The sequence below is a fragment of the Macrobrachium nipponense genome, chromosome 7 (assembly GCF_015104395.2).
Source record: "Macrobrachium nipponense isolate FS-2020 chromosome 7, ASM1510439v2, whole genome shotgun sequence".
Classification (NCBI taxonomy): Eukaryota; Metazoa; Arthropoda; class Malacostraca; order Decapoda; family Palaemonidae; genus Macrobrachium; species Macrobrachium nipponense.
In genome coordinates, this window is record NC_061109.1 from 75,947,667 (window position 1) to 75,965,747 (window position 18,081).

General features: G+C 40.6%; 1 long non-coding RNA gene across 2 annotated transcripts; it reads left to right on the forward strand.

Annotated features, from left to right (window-relative positions):
* Nucleotides 1–891: 891 nt before the first annotated feature.
* On the forward strand, nt 892–16,193 carry LOC135217008 (uncharacterized). 2 transcript variants are annotated; one of them, XR_010314998.1, is made up of 3 exons: nt 892–1,158; nt 3,763–3,872; nt 14,367–16,193. It is a non-coding gene; the product is annotated as an uncharacterized LOC135217008 (long non-coding RNA). The 2 variants fall into 2 exon arrangements; XR_010314997.1 differs by lacking the exon at nt 14,367–16,193 and adding an exon at nt 11,020–12,241.
* Nucleotides 16,194–18,081: the final 1,888 nt, after the last annotated feature.

An 18,081-nucleotide genomic window follows, 5' to 3' on the forward strand; every position in this document is an offset into this window, starting at 1 on the left:
AAGCAATTGTAGTATGTCAGTAGTGGCTTAAAATATACTTGGGGGAAGCACCCTCCATTTAGGACTTTCCCCACGCAAGGTGGTCTTAAGGAAGCAGGGTAGCGGTCCTCTCTCTCTCTCTCTCTCTCTCTCTCTACGTTATTATGTTAGGAAGCAAGTCTTAGGACCAGAATACAACGTAAATTCTTTTCCAGATTAATAAAAAAAAAAAAATTAATAAAAAAAAAAAAAAAAAGAGATTAAAAATGTTTGAATGATTGAATGTGACATATCAAGTGAGATTAGGAGTCCATGTAGATTCTGCTGGGAAATATATATATATATATATATATATATATATATATATATATATATATATATATATATATATATATATATATATATATATATATATATATTATATATTTACAAGCACATGTGGGGAGCATCACAGGCATATGATAATACAATCAATCAATCTATATATATAAATATATATATATATATATATATATATATATATATATATATATATATATATATAATATATATATATATATATATATATATATATATATATATATATATATACACACACACACACACATATATATATATATATATATATATATATAGAAATTGATTGGTTGTATTATCATATGCCTGTGATGCTCCCCACATGTGCTTGTAAATAATATTGTACATTCTAAATAACTTTCTTTAAAAGTTGAATGAAAGAAAAATCTAAAATTTGACCATTTTTGTGTGTGTAACCCTTGGTCTATTGATGAAAATGCAGTTAAAATACTCAAGTACCGTCTCGTAAAGTTTTCAGGAATATGAGGTGCATTTCCTTAAAAACAAGTTACCGATATTCCCGCCTCCTGGTGTCATTTTAAAGAAGACATGTTGCCGTTGACTCAAGTCAAAACGTCGAGAGAAAAAATTAACAAATATGGGTGCATACTTTCATACAAAGAGTGAAAACGAGAGCTAAATCATAAAAAGAACAAGAAAAAATAAGCGAAATAATAGAAATAACAAAATCCCCAACTAGCAACTCGTCTTAGTCTTCGTTTGCATTGCATTAAGGAATTCTCAACGCACTGACTGGTGTGACAATATAGCCTAACAAGTATTCATTATTTAACTGTGGAAATCATTGACGTTTCACCCACGGTGAGTCATAATTACGTTGATTTATGGTCATAATATCGGTAATGTAGTAAGCAGTGCCTCAAAACATGACTATAAGGCTTATGTAGAAGCTTTTATTAGCTGTCTGCCGAGGCCTAGGCTAATGACGGTCGAACTTTTGAGATTTGCAGCTCTGGAAATTAGTTATTATTGGAAACATATGCTTGTAATCTCAGCCCCTCTGGGTTGTTTCAAAATAAGAATTTCCTCAATATATATATATATATATATATATATATATATATATATATATATATATGTGTGTGTGTGTGTGTGTGTGTGTGTTGTATTTATTATGTATGTACATATGTGTATGAGGTGGGTTATGGAAGTTGTCAGTCATTGAACCTTGGAGTGGAGGCCAGTTTCACTTTGCATGAGTTTTTTTGCATTTATTTCCAATTTTAGTCAGATTTTCCACTAGAATGATAGTGAATAGTCATAGTAATCATTTATAGGCCTATACATAAGAAATGAATAAGGCTGAGGAAACGTAGGCCTAGTAATAAGCTTAGCCTATGTAGGAAAGAGGTGATTACGGTTGAAGGAAATAGTGTAGTAAGGCAGTGTATAAAGTGAGGAAATATGTAGGCTAGAGCCTTTGAGCAGGTTCGAAATTTTAAAGGGCAAGTTAACCAAAATAACTTTTTAACCTTTTATTTGCAGTCATGCACGTCTATAAAAAGTTATTTTGTGCACCAATGAGTTCTTCCCAAAACCTTGGCACGAATTTTGCAACAAATTGTGTTTTTTTCTTTTTTTTTGTTCCTTTACATTATAATTATATTGATTGTAAGATTATATCCATGTGTTTAATACAGCTACCTGCCATGAGGGTTGTATGGTAGAGCTAAAGTAGTAAAAACTCCTTATAAGACCATATTAGTGGTGCAGTATCAGTGGACCTTTTTATATATTTTCCCAGCATTGTACCTTGCAAATAGCTGTGAATTTTTCCTTTTACATGTATTTGCTTGGTAAAGCTTGTACAGTTATTGATATTTTAAGTTGGCCAATTAGTTACTTGAAAAAAAAGTTATTACATAACCTAATTGATATACCTGAGTTTGTAAGTGTTCTCAACAGGTTAGGTTAGGTTAGGTTACGAAATCTTGCCATGTGTATTTGCAGTTGATTGACATATCATAGAAACTGTATTTTTAAGGTCTCTGCATTGTATTTAATTGACGTCAACAATAATCTAGTGGGTGAAGTGATATTTGATGGGTTCTCTGAAATCCGTTTAATAATCGTGACACCATATGGGGCAGATTTGTTGTGCCAGAATTTGTTGTCTGATGATAGATCTGCTACTTAAATAATCATGATAGCCTTTCTAGCATGACAGCGGAGTCTTTGGTTTTATGTTATTTGCATGACTGTAGGCTACGACAGCATTACAAGATAAGAACTTGGTTCCTGTGTTGCAACCTACGAAGAGGTAACAACTTGTAAGCATGGAAAGATACTCCTGTGGTAGGTGAAGTTGAACTTCACTTTTAAAAGTCAAGGTTCTGTCATGGAAGTAAAGTTGATGGATGTGTTTTGTGATGGACACAGGGAGTTAGGCAATATGTGGTTTAAAACTACTTTGTATTACTATTGTCCTGGTTGAGGAAATGGAGGAAGCATGAAAATGCTTCCCTAGATAGACACTGTACCTGTGAACTCAAAAGGGCAGATAACCATGTCATGTGCTTCTCTGCCTATCTGGTGACCTTGTAACACCCATCAGGACTCCTCTTACCACAATGCTGTCCAAGGATCAGTGTTAAGTTTGGGTGGATCTTAACTAGTTTCACCTCTTTGGAGGCTTTTCTGTACATTTTATAGTCGGAAATGCTTTGGTTGTATCACAGTAATTCAGAAATAAAGGTGACAGGCCAGCATATGGCCGTATGATGTTGTGTATGCTGTCACAGGGGCTTGTACTCTATCATCGAAGAATATGAGATGTACATATGCTGCAAGGTTACTATATTATGAACGTACATCGGAAATTCATCTAAATCTAACAGATAATCTTACTGGCTTGTGTAGGAAGACACAAAGGATGTACTATACTGTGTAGAATTTTGATATATACAGTACAAAATTATTCCATAGAGCAGGAATATGCTCAAAGACAATTTTGACATTTTGAAATACGGGGGGAGATAATGGTTACTACTGGTATTTGAAGTCTAGTAAATTGTTATTTACAGTATGCCTTGTGTGGCACACTTTAACTGGTACTGAAAACTGAACTATATAGTCCTTAATAGGCACCAGCTTTGTTGTTTCCAGTCTTTATACTTGTTGTTCATTCCCATTTTGGCCCTCCCACGTATAAACTGCCCAATTTCTTTGGCTTTACCCTGTTCCTGTTTTCAATTCACATTCTTAAATGCATTCTTTGAAGGAGACATCTGAGTCTCAAAATGTGACTATGGTCTTTGATGATTTATGAGTACATAGTTAATTGCTAAGGATTTAACTTTGGATTACAAACTGAACTAAAACCATTATTCTCTGCAGTTAATTTTGATGGTTAGTGATTTGCATTTTATTTGAAGGGGCCTGTAGGTTTCTACTTTTGAATTTCAGGTAGGGTATAGCCTGTGACAGCACATTGAATGTAGGAGCTTGGAGTCCAACTGCTGACATACGTGGATCTTTTTTCTTTTCTTATAGACCAAATGTACAGCTGTTTCGAAGTGAGTACAGGTTTCATCGTGTTCAAAGTTAACATTTTGTACATGAACTTTCCTGTCAGACATATACTTAGCTTACGTCTCTGACGTCACGACAGAATTCAAAACTCGCGGCTAACGCGACAGGTAGGTCAGGTGATCTACCTTAACGCCGCTGGGAGGAAGCGGGTGTAAGAACCAACATACCTTTCTTGCCAGATTTTTTCTGTCGTCGGTGTCGACCACACCTGTTGTCGGTACCTCTTGACAGTTGGATTCTTTTCTCGTTTTCGCCCTGGATTGTTTCTACGGACTTTTGGTGAAGTACCCGATCTTTTGGCCTGGCATTCGCGATTTGTGGACAGTTATTGGACTTTTCTTTGGATTTTTCTTGGATTCATGATGTCTGATGTTGATACTAAGAAAACTGCTATGTTTAGAGTTTGTTGTATGACTGAGTGTAAGGTGAGGCTACCGAAAGCTGCGGTAGACCCTCACACGGTATGTTTGAAGTGTAGAGGGAATGAATGCACCTTTATTAATCCTTGTAATGAAATGTAAAAGTGAATGAGGATGAATGGAAGTCTTTGTCTTCCTACTTGAGGAAGCTTGAAAAGGATAAAGTTAGGAAAGCTTCTTCTAGGAGCAGTAGTAGATCCTCGTTATTAGCGAGTTGGATATAGATAATCCTATTTTAGAAGTAGCTTCCTTTGTCCAGTTTCCAGCTCCTGCTCCCTGCACCGAAGCCGAAGATGCGCCTTCGGAAGTGGCCTCCATGAAAGCCACCATTCGCAGTATGGAGAGGAAAATCAAACAATTAGAAGGTAAGGAGTGATTCCAATAGTGATTTGTGCAGTGAACCCAGTGCAGTGGAGGTGCGTCTGATCGGCTCCCTAATGCTTCCAGGCCTAGAAACCTCTTCCAGACTCCCAGTCCCAGTGGAGGAGGAAAGTCGAAAGCCGCAGGAAGGTTAGGGAGCATCCCCAACGGTCAGGCGTCCCCTCGGTAGCTCCTGTTGATCGTTCCCAGGCTACCTTGGATCGCTCCAAGAGAGAAATATTGCGCCAATGCTTCTCGTCTTCGCCTTCTCCTAAACGAGGATGGAGCTCTTCGGAAGCCTCGCGCCCTTCGAAGAGAGCCTGGAACGCTCCCTGCGCCCGCCCTTCCAGCCCTGAAGTTTTTTCGGAAGAGCCTGAGGTGGAAGCGAAGAAGCGTAAGAGATCTCAGGAGTATCGTTCCCCGAGCGGAGATCGAGCCTCGTCACCTGTTCACGAGTTTGTGAATTCTCCTGCAAGGGTGTTGGCTAACCTTCAGGCGCAGATTTCGCTCTGGCTGGCTCTCTCTGTGTGTTCTTCTCGTCGTAGGAAGGACATCTCGCTTCCTGTAAAGAAGTCCAGGCTCCCCTCTCCTGACTCTCGCTATTCGACGGAAGCGGCGCGCTCACTGTGCGTTCGGATTCTCGCAGGAGACTTTCTGCTTCGGACAAGATCACATCTGCGTCCAAGCGCCATTCGCCTGACAGACAGGTTTCTCCTTCGGACAAGGAGCAAACTGCGCGTAGGAGATCTTCACCCTACAGACGCTCTTCTTGAGACAGGATCGCTCCCCTTGACAGGCGCCAAGAGCCTAGTAGGCGCTACTCGCCTCGTAGCCGCTCCTCGTCTCGCCTCCACTCTCCGGTTGACAAGCGCCCTAAATCGGACAGGCGCCCTTCGCTGGACAGGCGTCAAGAGCTTGTTAGGCGCGTTTCTCCTGGCAGGCGCTCTTCTCCTGACTTTCACTCCTCGAGTCAGGCGCCGAGAGCCTAGCAGGCGCTTCTTCCCCTTGTAGGCGCTCACCTAGTAGGCGCTCGTCGCCAGAGATCCTCTCGCCTCGGTTCAGGCGCCAAGAGCCTGGTAGGCGCTTCTCGTATGGCAGGCGCTGTTTCGCCTGGTAGCCGCTCTCCTTTGGATAGGCGCCAAGAGCCTGATAGAAGTTCTTCTTCAAACAGGCGCTCTGCGCCTGACAGCCGACTTACTCCTGTTAGGCTCCAAGAATCTGGGAAACGCACTCCTCCAGACAAGAGGATGTTGCAAGTAGACACATTTCTGAAGCATTGTCTCCAAGACGTATACGTCTTACTTCCTCTAGAGACTCTTTTAAGAATAGTCGCGCCTCTAAGGATCATGAGGGCTCTTCAGCTCAGGAAGAACAGGACCCCTCAGAAGAAGAAGGACCAAAAGACTCCTCTGTTTCCTCCTATAAGAGGCTGACAGAGTTACTCCTGCAAGAGTTTGGAGATATCCTTTCTCCTGTGGCTGCTCCTTCTCCTCTTTCGTTATTCTCCACTTCGAAGACGTCGAAGGTTTCGTCTTGTGTAAGGATGAAACCTACTGTTTCCATGAAGAAGGCGCTTAGAGGTTTTGGGGAATGGCTCCTTTCTAAGGAAGAGAAAGGGAAGACGGTTTTTTCGTTCCCTCCGTCTAAACTGACTGGCAGATTGGGATTCTGGTACGAATCGGGAGAACCTTTAGGCCTCGCTCTCCCTTCGTCTGCGGACTCGGACTTCTCTTCATTGGTGGATTCTGCTCGTCGTTCCGCCCTCTTGTCCGCCAAGACTACGTTGGGGAACCCATGAACAAACGAACTTGACCACCTAACGAAGGGAATGTTCCGAGTCCTGAAGTTTTCAACTACCTTGATTGGTCTTTAGGTGTTCTGGCTAATAAGACCCAGACCCCAGATTCTCTGTCTCCTGAAGATCTTAACTGCGTCCTCACTTGCATGGATAAAGCAGTGAGAGGACGGATCGAGTGAAGTCTCCTCACTGTTTGGAGCTGGAGTTATTAAGAAACGGTCTGTCTACTGTTCGTTTCTCACGAAGGCAGTTTCACATGCGCAAAGGGCCTCGCTTATGTATGCTCAACTCTCTCCTCTTCTGTTCCAAGAAGATATTCAAGTGTCTCGAGTTGCCCTTTCAGCTAAGGCTATCAGGACATGTTAGCCAGGCGGCCAGGAAACCTCGCTCTGTCTTCCAACCCAAGGCCAAGAAAGAGACTCCTCTGAGACAGGAGCCCTTTCGAGGAGGACCCGCTGTCAGAGGTTCTGCAACCAGAGGGACTAGACCTTTTAAGAGAGGTAAAACCTTCTCTAGGTCAGTCAGAGGGAAGACATAGTGATCAAGGACTCCAGACATCAGTGGGTGCCAGACTACTGAAATTTGCCGACGTCTGGGCCCACAAAGGGGCAGACAATTGGTCCCTATCGATTGTCAGCAAAGGATACCTCATTCCCTTCTCGTCAAGACCACCATTGACGACAAGTCCGAGGGAGTTGGTAGCCAAGTACAAGGACCCCATCATGAATCAAGCCCTTTCTCTAGCAGTAGATCTCATGCTAGAGAAGGAGGCTATAGAACTAGTGAAAGATCCCCGCTCTGCGGGCTTTTACAACAAGACTATTCCTAGTTCCGAAGAACTCAGGAGGATGGAGACCGGTGTTTGGATGTAAGCGCCCTGAACGTCTTTGTGGAAAAGAGGAAGTTCGCCATGGAGACAACTTCCTCAGTGTTAGCGGCTCTTCGTCCAGGGGACTGGATGGTGTCTCTAGACCTTCAGGAGGCTTACTTTCATGTGCCGATCCATCCTTCTTCACGGAAGTATCTACGATTCATGATGGGAGGAAACATCTTCCAATTCAAGGCCTTGTGCTTCGGCCTATCGACTGCACCCAAGTTTTCACGGGGTTAATGGAAAAAACGTGGCGCAGTGGCTACATTTGGAGGGAGTGAGGGTGTCGCTTATCTCGACGACTGGCTAATCAGAGCAGAGTCTCAAGAAAGATGTCTGGAGGACCTTCAAAAGACCCTTAGCATTGGCAAGTTCTCTGGGACTTCTGGTGAACTTCCAGAAGTCTCAATTTAATCCCCAGTCAAGAGCAGATCTATCTGGGGATTCGGATAGCTTCTCTGGCTTTTCGGGCTTTTCCGTCGCCAGAGAGGATAGCTCGTTGCTACGAGAAAATAACGACCTTCCTAGAGAAAGATGCATGCACAGCGAGGGAGTGGATGAGTCTGCTGGGGACACTCTCCTCGTTGGAGCAATTCGTTTCTCTAGGAAGGTTGCATCTCAGGCCTCTACAGTTCTTCCTATACCAGAACTGGAGGTGTCTCTCCCTAGATCTGGAGTTCTCCTTCAAGATCTCAAGGGGAATCAAGAGAGACCTTCGTGTGGAACAACCCACTTCGTTTGTGTGGAAGGAATGTCTCTTTACATGCCGAACCCCAACCATGTGTTTGTTTCCGACGCATCGGAAGCAGGTTGGGGAGCGACGCTCGGGACAAGAGAAGTGTCAGGCACCTGGAAGGGGGATCAGGTGTCCATGGCACATCAACAAGAAAGAGTTGATGGCAGTCTGGATGGCATTGAAAGCCTTCGAGCCCCACGTCCGAAATGCAGTAGTGCAGGTCAATTCGGACAACACAACAGCCTTGGCGTACATCAAAAAACAGGGGGGGACGCACTCCTTCTCCCTGTACGAAACAGCAAGGGATCTTCTGCTGTGGTCTCAAACAAGGAAGATCAGTCTTCTCACCAGATTCGTACAGGGAGAAAGGAACGTCAGGGCCGATCTCCTGAGCAGGAAGAACAACTCCTGCCTTCCGAGTGGACCCTCCACTCAGAGGTATGCCAAGACCTGTGGAGAAGATGGGGCAGACCTCACATCGATCTCTTTGCAACAGACAAAGAACGCAAGAATCGAACTTTACTGCTCCCCGATCTCAGACCCAGGAGCAGTATCAGTGGATGCGTTTCTCCTAGATTGGACAGGTCTAGACGTCTACGCCTTTCCCCCCTTCAAAGTACTGGACAAACCCTCAAGAAATTTGCTATCTCGGAGATGACAAGAATGACGCTAGTAGCTCCGTTCTGGCCCGCCCAAGATTGGTTCACAGAGGTACTGGAATGGTTGGTGGACTTTCCAAGAGCACTTCCACAAAGACAAGATTTGCTCAAACAACCCCACTTCGACAGGTATCACAGAAACCTCCCCGCTCTCAATCTGACTGGCTTTCGACTGTCAAAAGTCTTGTCAGAGCGAAGGGGTTTTCAACAAAAGCTGCTAAGGCTATCGCCTCAGCTAGAAGACCTTCGACCCTTAAAGTCTACCAGTCGAAGTGGGGAACTCTTTCGCGGTGGCAGGAACCAGAAGTTTCCTCTTCCAGTACCTCTGTGACTCAGATAGCAGATTTCCTAGTTTTCCTCAGAGAAAAATGCGGTTTGGCAGTATTCTTACTATCAAAGGATACCGAAGCATGCTGGCTGCGGTGTTCAGACATAGGAATTTAGATCTTTCGAATAACAAAGGTCTTCATTATCTATTAAGATCTTTTGAATCTTCCAAGAAAACTTCGAACGAAGTTCCAAGTTGGAATCTGGACGTGGTTCTTCGTTTCCTGAGGTCCGCTAGGTTTGAACCACCACATTTAGCCTCCTTCAAAGATCTCACGAGGAAAGCTCTCTTTCTCATGGCTTAGCATCCGCTAAAAGGGTTAGTGAGATTCATGCCCTAGAAGGAAGGGTAGGTTTCAAAGGAGATTCCGTGGTTTGTTCCTTCCTTCCTTCGTTTTAGCAAAAAATGAGAAACCCCTAAATCAAATCCTTGGCCAAGAACTTTGAGGTTCGTGGTTTATCTGCCCTAGTAGGGGAAGAACCTGAAAGAACTCTTTGCCCTGTTAGGAGTTTAAAATACTACCTTCAGAAGAAGAAAACCCTTAAGGGCATTGAGGACAGACTATGGTGCTCTGTAAAGGACCCCAGCAGACCATTGTCGAAAAATGCGCTGTCTTTCTTCAATTGAAGTGTTGTGAAAGAAGCACATAGATCTTGTAATGAAGAACATTTCAAGCTCCTAAAAGTCAGGCTCATGAAGTGAGAGCAATTGCCACTTCCTTGGCCTTTAAGAAGAATATGTCTCTTCAGAATCTGATGAAAAACTACATTCTGGAGATGTAATTCAGTATTCGCCAACCACTACCTAAAAGAAAGACGTCCAGTATTACGTATGACGAGTGCGTCGCGTTAGGCCCCCGTACGTGATTCGGCGGATTCGGGTGCTGGGGCAGGGAGCTGGAACATATCCTTAGTAGGTTTTTTTTTTTCCCTTGTTTTTTTGTTAATTAGTTCATGATGGTTGTATGAAAAATGATGCAGGTAGGCATCTTTTTTCGTTTCGTAATACTAATAACTTTAGTTTGGTTAGGTGATCGGATTTGGTTTGAAGCTCCCTGCGTTAGGTAGTGGACAGGTTCTGTCATAGAAGAGGGGAACGACCCCCATTGACATGATCCGACTTGGATTCTACTAAGTAAGCGGATATCAAGTCCCGTTTCGTAGACCCAAAGAGGTCCTTTTATTTCAGCTTGTAAGGTCACGGGCCCTCGCTGTAGCTCTTTATGGCTATGCAGACTAATAGACAGTATCTATGAAGTCTTCAGCCTAAACAGGTAAGAACCAAGGTTATTTTTATCCTACAACAGGTGTTGTTTATCTTTTGTCTTTGGTTATTTTCTGGTCTTATGTTTGTTTTTAACCCCCCCTTTTTTTTTCCCACCAAGGGTGTCAAGCAGCATGAAGTATATGTCTGACAGGAAAGTTCATGTACAAAAATGATATTGTTATTTTACAATAAAGTTTTGTACATACTTACCTGGCAGACATATACGATTGATGGCCCGCCCAGCCTCCCCTCAGGAGACAGGTATAAGAGAGAAAAAATCTGGCAAGAAAGGTATGTTGGTTCTTACACCCGCTTCCCAGCGGCGGGTAAGGTAGATCACCTGACCTACCTGTCGCGTTAGCCGCGAGTTTTGAATTCTGTCGTGACGTCAGAGACGTAAGCTAAGTATATGTCTGCCAGGTAAGTATGTACAAAACTTTATTGTAAAATAACAATATCATTTTTGCTTCAGAGTGTATGTCTGGCTTTTAAAAGTCATGGATTTCAAAATCCTTGGTGTTTGAGTGAGGCCAAATTGTCGCTTTTTCTACTACACATTTTGTTGATTTTTATTTAGTTGCTGGTGTAGGATGTAATTTTAGATTTCTGACTGAGCTAAAATCTTTATTCTTTGTGGTTGCTCTGATTTGCTTTTTAGTTGAAGATGACAAAGTTTCTACTTTTATTATTCCAGATCTACCCTCAAGTCGTCATTCTTTGGAGTTACTTATAGCAAGCCTCCCCATGTAGGAACTCTGCAACTTTACTTGCTAAATACCGGATAAATATGTGTATGTTTGTGTTACAGAGTACTATGGATGTCGCAAAAAACCCTCACGACGGGGTTACCGGTGGCCAGATGGTATTCACAGTACTGGCCTACCCGAAGGGACAGCTCTCAGTCTGTCATGAAGGACAAGTAAATAAGGCAGAACGGAATTTTACAGAATTTATTATAAAAAATAGATATTTAAACCCATAACTACTCTCACAATAATCCAAGCAACGCCCTTGAAACTTACTATTCAACTTCCCGGAGGACCACGTGGCCCCTAAGAGATTCACAGATCAACTTTGATGTGAAAATTCAATTAATTCTCAAACTGATAATCGTCGCTGGTCGGGGAATACGATATCTGTACTTACAGTTATGTTAAAGGGCAAAAGGACACAACTCTAAGAACACTGAGTCGAATAAACTAACGAATGCACCTGATGGCGAATGAGGCAGTCGGCAACCAAAGATAGAGAGAAAGTTATATGCTGTCAACCTCGATGATGTTCAGTAGCAAAAGGAAGCCTTCCCGTGCATTTGGCGCGATCCACGCAACCATTTAGGCTTTTTCCATTGCTCTAGTTTCAATCCCTGGACCAGATAGGACACTGCTAACACAGTTAACGGGTTGAAATTATTTACATATTGACCTTGAGAATAAACTTCTGTTTACTGTACTATACATTATCTGAATGTTGTTCATTTCTGTATTATACATATTGTATCTTGTGTCATGGGTATTTAGGAGTGGTTGGCATCATCCCATAACATCATTTATTTAGTGCCTTTGTAATGGTCGTGTCAACTTAGCAGTTGGGTTCATTGTACCAATGTTGGTTAGTCAGTGTGTAACCATGTTCTCAAATCTTGGTGTTTGCTGTAGCCTGGGTAGTACTGTAGTCTTCCATACTATAAACTGGAGTTCCTCTCAGGGTGTGCTCAGGTGCTGTTCTTATTAGGTGCCATGAAGAGGCTAACTAGAATTAAAAGGAATTATAGTAACACTTAAGCATAATGGGCATTTGTGCTTATCAGCTACATTTTCATTATTTCTTGCTATGCTGCCATTTTGGATGTTGTAATTTTTTCTAAGCCTTTGACTTGAATTTTAAGTGTAAAGTATAGGTTACTTTACGTTGTGAAGTGCTAAGTAGAATTGCTGTTAGCTGTAAAATAAAATATTAAAGTGCAGGCTGTGATATGAGGTCTTTGTTCCTTATTGGACTTTGACATAAAAATTAAGGCGCCAAAAAAGACGCATAGTTCCGTGGGTCCCTTTGTTATTGCTCACTTTTCCCAGGTTCGGACACCTTACTCATTGGAAATCCAGACCCAAAAAGTGTTTGTTAAGACGAGGTGCTACAAATGTATTATGAGTGAATTCTCATCACACCCTCTGATTGGTACATATCTGATGTGTAGCCAGATTTCAAGGATTAGTGTTTGACAAAAAATAGGTGACCCCAAAAGCAGAGAGGATTTACTCATTATAACCATTTCTTAGATATTTTTGACAAAATCATTTAAAGTTTTGATTTGTTTCGCCTTAATTAACTGGCGCTAGTGTAAAAGACCATGACTGTTTTTCAACTCACTGAACTAAATGTTACCCTCTGTTTACATGACCAAATTTCTGTGGGGGAGTTTAAGTGATGCATAGTTTTCAGTGTTCTGTAAAGGAAAACTATAGAGATTGTCTGCCCGCACTTTTTCTGCCTGCCCTCATATCTTAAAAACTACTGAGGCTGGAGGACTGAAAATTTTTATGTTAATCATCCACCCTCCAATCATCAAACATTGCAAATTGCAGCCCTCCTAGCCACAGTAACTTTTATTTTATTTAAGGTTAAAGTTAGCCATACGTAATCATGCGTCTGGCTCCGCCATAGGTCCCAATAACAGAGGTCACCGCAGGGCCATGTCTGAGAGTTTCATACAGCATTATGCACGGTACAGAAAACTTGATTGCACCAAAGAAACTTTGGTGCATTTTTTACTTGTTTTTATTGTGCAGAGAGTTTAGATTTTGATGCATAGTATTGTGTACACATTATCTACAGTAACTTTTGGTGGCTGTGTAGAAAATGCATAGTCAGATAGGAAGTGATCACTGATCTTGTAAACTATTTAGTCCTTGAGCCCAAATTGTGACTCTCAATGTTGAGCAGAAGCTGTAAATGACAGTACAGTAAACCCCAACTTAGTAGACTTCCGTACTTATCACTTACCAGGTTTATCTTTTCCCATACATTTTGCCATTTTAGATGTGTTGTGTTTTAGATCAGTTTCTTAAATTGAATATTAAGTGTAAATTACAGGTTACTCCAAGTTAGGAACTGTGCGAAATTGCTGTTAGCTGTAAGATACCTAGGAAATATTCAAGTCGAGGCTGTAATGGAGGGTCTTGGTTACTTAATAGACTCTTATTTACCTGGAGAGACCAGACCCTCAGAGCATCTGGAAAGTGGAGGCGTTACTGTTCCTTAAGTCACTATATAATAGTAAATGTGTCAAAGTCACAGTGCAGCATTGAGGTTACTCTGTTCCACCTTCTAGAAAATTTAAGATTTGGCACCAGCCTTTGACATAACCAGATACTTTGGTAACATAGCACATCTTTTAGCATTGGCTTATCATTTCTGTTCTTTAGATGCTGTTGGTTTGTCAGTCAGCAAACAGGAAGATAATTCTTCTTTATCATTGTACGGAACGTACTGAATTTTTATTGCCCTAAGGCTTATACCCTACCTAAATCGTAACATTCCTCTATGATTGACAATAGGACAAGGTTTTGTATGAAACTGAGATGAACTGGTGTTGAGTGTTTGCGCATATTCTTGTAACTATTAAAAAGTGATGTCATCATGGTTGTTCCCTTTTGGGAAGCATGTGAAACTATGCAGTACCATGAAACACTGACTCACAAACCTTACAAGTAATTAAAGCCAAACTAAGAATGAGTAATTAACTGGTCCTTTTAGGATACTGTGTAAAAGTATAACAAGAAGTTTTTATATTTATGAATAGAGAGTTTAAACCTGTTCATCTGTGTCGTTAGAGATGTCTTCATACTACTATATATATACAGGAAGAGTTCTGGCCAAAATGGTTCATATTTGAATAGGTTAGTAAGTAACTGGAAATACAAATTTCTTGTCAGACCATGAATTATCAAGGCAAGAGTATTTTTGGTAATTCTGTTTATTGTATGCAAAAGTGTCCAAATTACAAGATTGAAATTATAATGGTCTTTTTTTTTGTTTCAGGTTATGCGACTAATTGTCATAAATTACCTTTAAGTCACAATGGGGAAAATAAATGGAGAATTTTGCTGTCTCATTTGATCCCTGACCCTTCGATTTTCCTGCTGAGAGCGACCAAATCCAGAGGCGTTTATTTCCCACCCCTACTGAGGATGTCGCGCAGTTGGAAACTCAAAACCTCGAGCAACGATTCAATGCATAATTACTGTTATACAATTCACCTTGTATTTCTGTAATTTATTTATAAGTTGATCTATTGTTTAATCGTGTATCTTTATTTTCTAATCGCTGATCTCTTTCTGTATTTCCTGTTATCTTCTTTAATTCCTTTCAAATGAACGCCATATTCTTTGGAACCTTGAAATTCCAGTCAGTGACTCCTGTTGGCTTGTTCATCTTCTGAATGATAATAATCTGAATAGGAATAATTTTAGAGAAGGAGTGACACTTCAAGTGGTGTGCCCTCACGCTCGTACCATTCTGAAAGATACTCGTAGGATTCAAAGCTTTGCATAAAATCAGATGGTCATTATTGTAATAAAGTACATGAACACTTCCAGAGAGCAATGCACTTGGGGCTGAATGGATACCGAAATGAATCTTTAGCACTGTTTACATTGTTCTTAGGCTCAGATTTTACTTCCTGCTTGGATTTACTTCAGGTCAATTCAAAGATCAAAAGTACTATGTCTATCCGGTAAGTGGTGCCTTTGGAATAATTTCCATGTTGGGTTTACACTTCATACACATCTACATTCACATTCTACCAATAATTCTTCTTAGTATGAGCTTAGGCGATCAAGAGTTTTCTTCCTTGGCACATACTTAGTGCACTTACAGTCAGAATTCCCTTGTGGTTTCAGATCGTGTCTTGCCCCCAAGTTGCTTCTCCCTTCATCATAAACTTAGCTTTGCTTCCTTTCATTTTCAGTTTTCAGCTCTCCTTTCCAGTCTTCAATCTTTCAGATAATACTCTAAGACTTCTTTCTCTGACTTAGCTGTTAAAACCCGGACTCTTCAAGCAGAAACTCCTAGGGGCCTCCCTTTCCTTATTTCTCTGTAACTTGATTGGTGATGAAGGGCCCTGTGCTGATCTGTGATAGGCATTAGTAAGTAAGATAGACCCCAGGGTTTTTGTAGCCTTGCACTGGACCTTTTTCTCTCCTTATGCTGAGTTATTACGCACCCCTTGTTATTTTTTGCCCCTTTGGTAGTTCGTTCATTCTGTTTGCTACCATTTCCACCTGTCACTTGAAATCAGATCCTTTAGGAGATCTTCATGAAAGGGAAGTTTTCACTCAATAGTTCCTTGACACTGCAGTTTTACAATAACAATAATGATAAAAAAAAATCCCTCTCTCTCTCTCTCTCTCTCTCTCTCTCTCTCTCTCTCTCTCTCTCTCTCTCTCTCTCTCTCTCTCTTGCATCTCAAAGAGATAATGTTAAAAGTCACACTCAAACAACGACTGTGGCAATGAAAATCTTTTCCTTCTTACTTGGCCTATAGTAAAAAAAGAATGCAGGATACCCTCTTTGGGTAAGGTACTGTGTTTAGATATGTACTTATAAAGTTGAAAGAATTTGGTAAAAGTATTCAGATTGTTTTCTGTTTTGTTATTAATTAATTTTAAAGTTATATAACTGAATACTGTTGTGGGTAAGTCATTGTGATATGTAAATCGTTGCCTGATAACTTTTTTTTTAATAAAAATTCTTGTGTTTATTTATTATTAGAAATATATCATGCTCTCTCTCTCTCTCTCTCTCTCTCTCTCTCTCTCTCTCTCTCTCTCTCTCTCTCTCCTCGCATCTCAAAGAGATAATGTTAAAAGTCACACTCAAACAACGACTGTGGCAATGAAAATCTTTTCCTTCTTACTTGGCCTATAGTAAAAAACGAATGCAGGATACCCTCTTTGGGTAAGGTACTGTGTTTAGATATGTACTTATAAAGTTGAAAGAATTTGGTAAAAGTATTCAGATTGTTTTCTGTTTTGTTATTAATTAATTTTAAAGTTATAACTGAATACTGTTTGTGGGTAAGTCATTGTGATATTGTAAATCGTTGCCTGATAACTTTTTTTTAAATAAAAAATTCTTGTGTGTTTATTTATTATTAGAAATATATCATGCTCTCTCTCTCTCTCTCTCTCTCTCTCTCTCTCTCTCTCTCTCTCTCTCTCTCTCTCTCTCTCTCTCTCAACATTTCGTTGTAGTGTGATAAATCCACCCACCCTCACCTCTCTCTCTCTCTCTCTCCCTCTACTCCAATCCTCTCTCTCTCTTTCCTCTCTCTCTCTCCTCTCTCTCTCCACAACCATTTGAAATATTTCAAATCCGTTTTTGTGGAAAATTCACTCTCTCTCCTCTCTCTCTCTCTCTCCTCTCTCTCTCTCTACTCTCATCTCTTCTCTCTCTCTCTCTCTCTCCTAGCAGATATTTTTTTCAAAATATTTCATAAAGTATGTTAAACTCTCTCTCCTAATCTAACCAATATTTTCGCGTAATATTACTTTGTATATTGTAAAATTTCTGTCTCTCTCTCTCTCTCTCTATCTAGGGAATTTTCTCGCAATATTTCATTGCACTTTTTGAAACTCTCTCTCTCTCTCTCTCTCTCTCTCTCTCTCTCTCTCTCTCTCTCTCTCTCTCTCTCTCTCTCACCACGCCATTTGAAACCTTCAATTGAAATGTGGAAACTCACCCACTCTCTCTTCACCACTTGAAATATTTAATTGTAATGTGGAAATCTCTCTTCCTCTTTTTTTTCGCTAATGTTTAATGTTAACATTTTATTTTGTAATGTTTTATTGTAGTGTGGTCAAATTTCTCTCTCTCCGTTATCTAGCCAGTTTTTCTTGTAATATTTTATTGCAGTTTGTTAAATTTCACTGTGTGTGTGTGTGTAATGCAGCCAATATTCCATGTAATGTTTCATTAGTCTGATAAATCTCTTTCTCTCTCTAACAATATTTCTCATTATATTACACTATAATTTGATAAATTCTCTCTGTCTCCCTAGTCTAGCCAAGACAATATTTCTCTTGATGCTTCATTGCTTTGTTAAATTCTCTCTCTCTCTCTCTCTCTCTCTCTCTCTCTCTCTCTCTCTCTCTCTCTCTCTCTCTCTGATCTAGCCAAATTTTCTCGTAATAATTCATTGCAGTTTGTTGAATTCTCTCTCTCTCTCTCGCATGTGTTACCAGTTTCAAAGACATAAGTCATATGAAAGTCACAAATGATTTTTAGAAATGGTACGTAAAAGTGAGTGAAGTGGTGAGTTGATGTTACAGAAATTTAACATCGCTAGTAAGCTAATAAAAGAGCTTTTAGGAAAGGCGAGTACTTTTAAATGAGGGCCAATACTAAACAATTGCATATAATCTGTCTGAGCACATAAGCTTAAAGCCCGGAAAACTATTCAGAGAGATTTGAAAAATTAGTCTTTAAGATCACACGAATTATACGTGCGTATATAGAAAAAATGGCTTAAAAATAGCACATTTAACTAATATATCGATAGGAAATGGTCCATCAGAAGACGTCATAGGTGATGAGCGACGTCACCTGTCTGTGACGTAAGTGTTCATAGTTTATGATTTCATAGGTGATGAGTGACGTCAAATGTTTGTGAATAGCCTAGTCAGTTTGTGACGTCATAGGTGATGACTCAGTTTCCTTGTATAAATAAAGGAAGGAAATTAAACCTATGATTGAA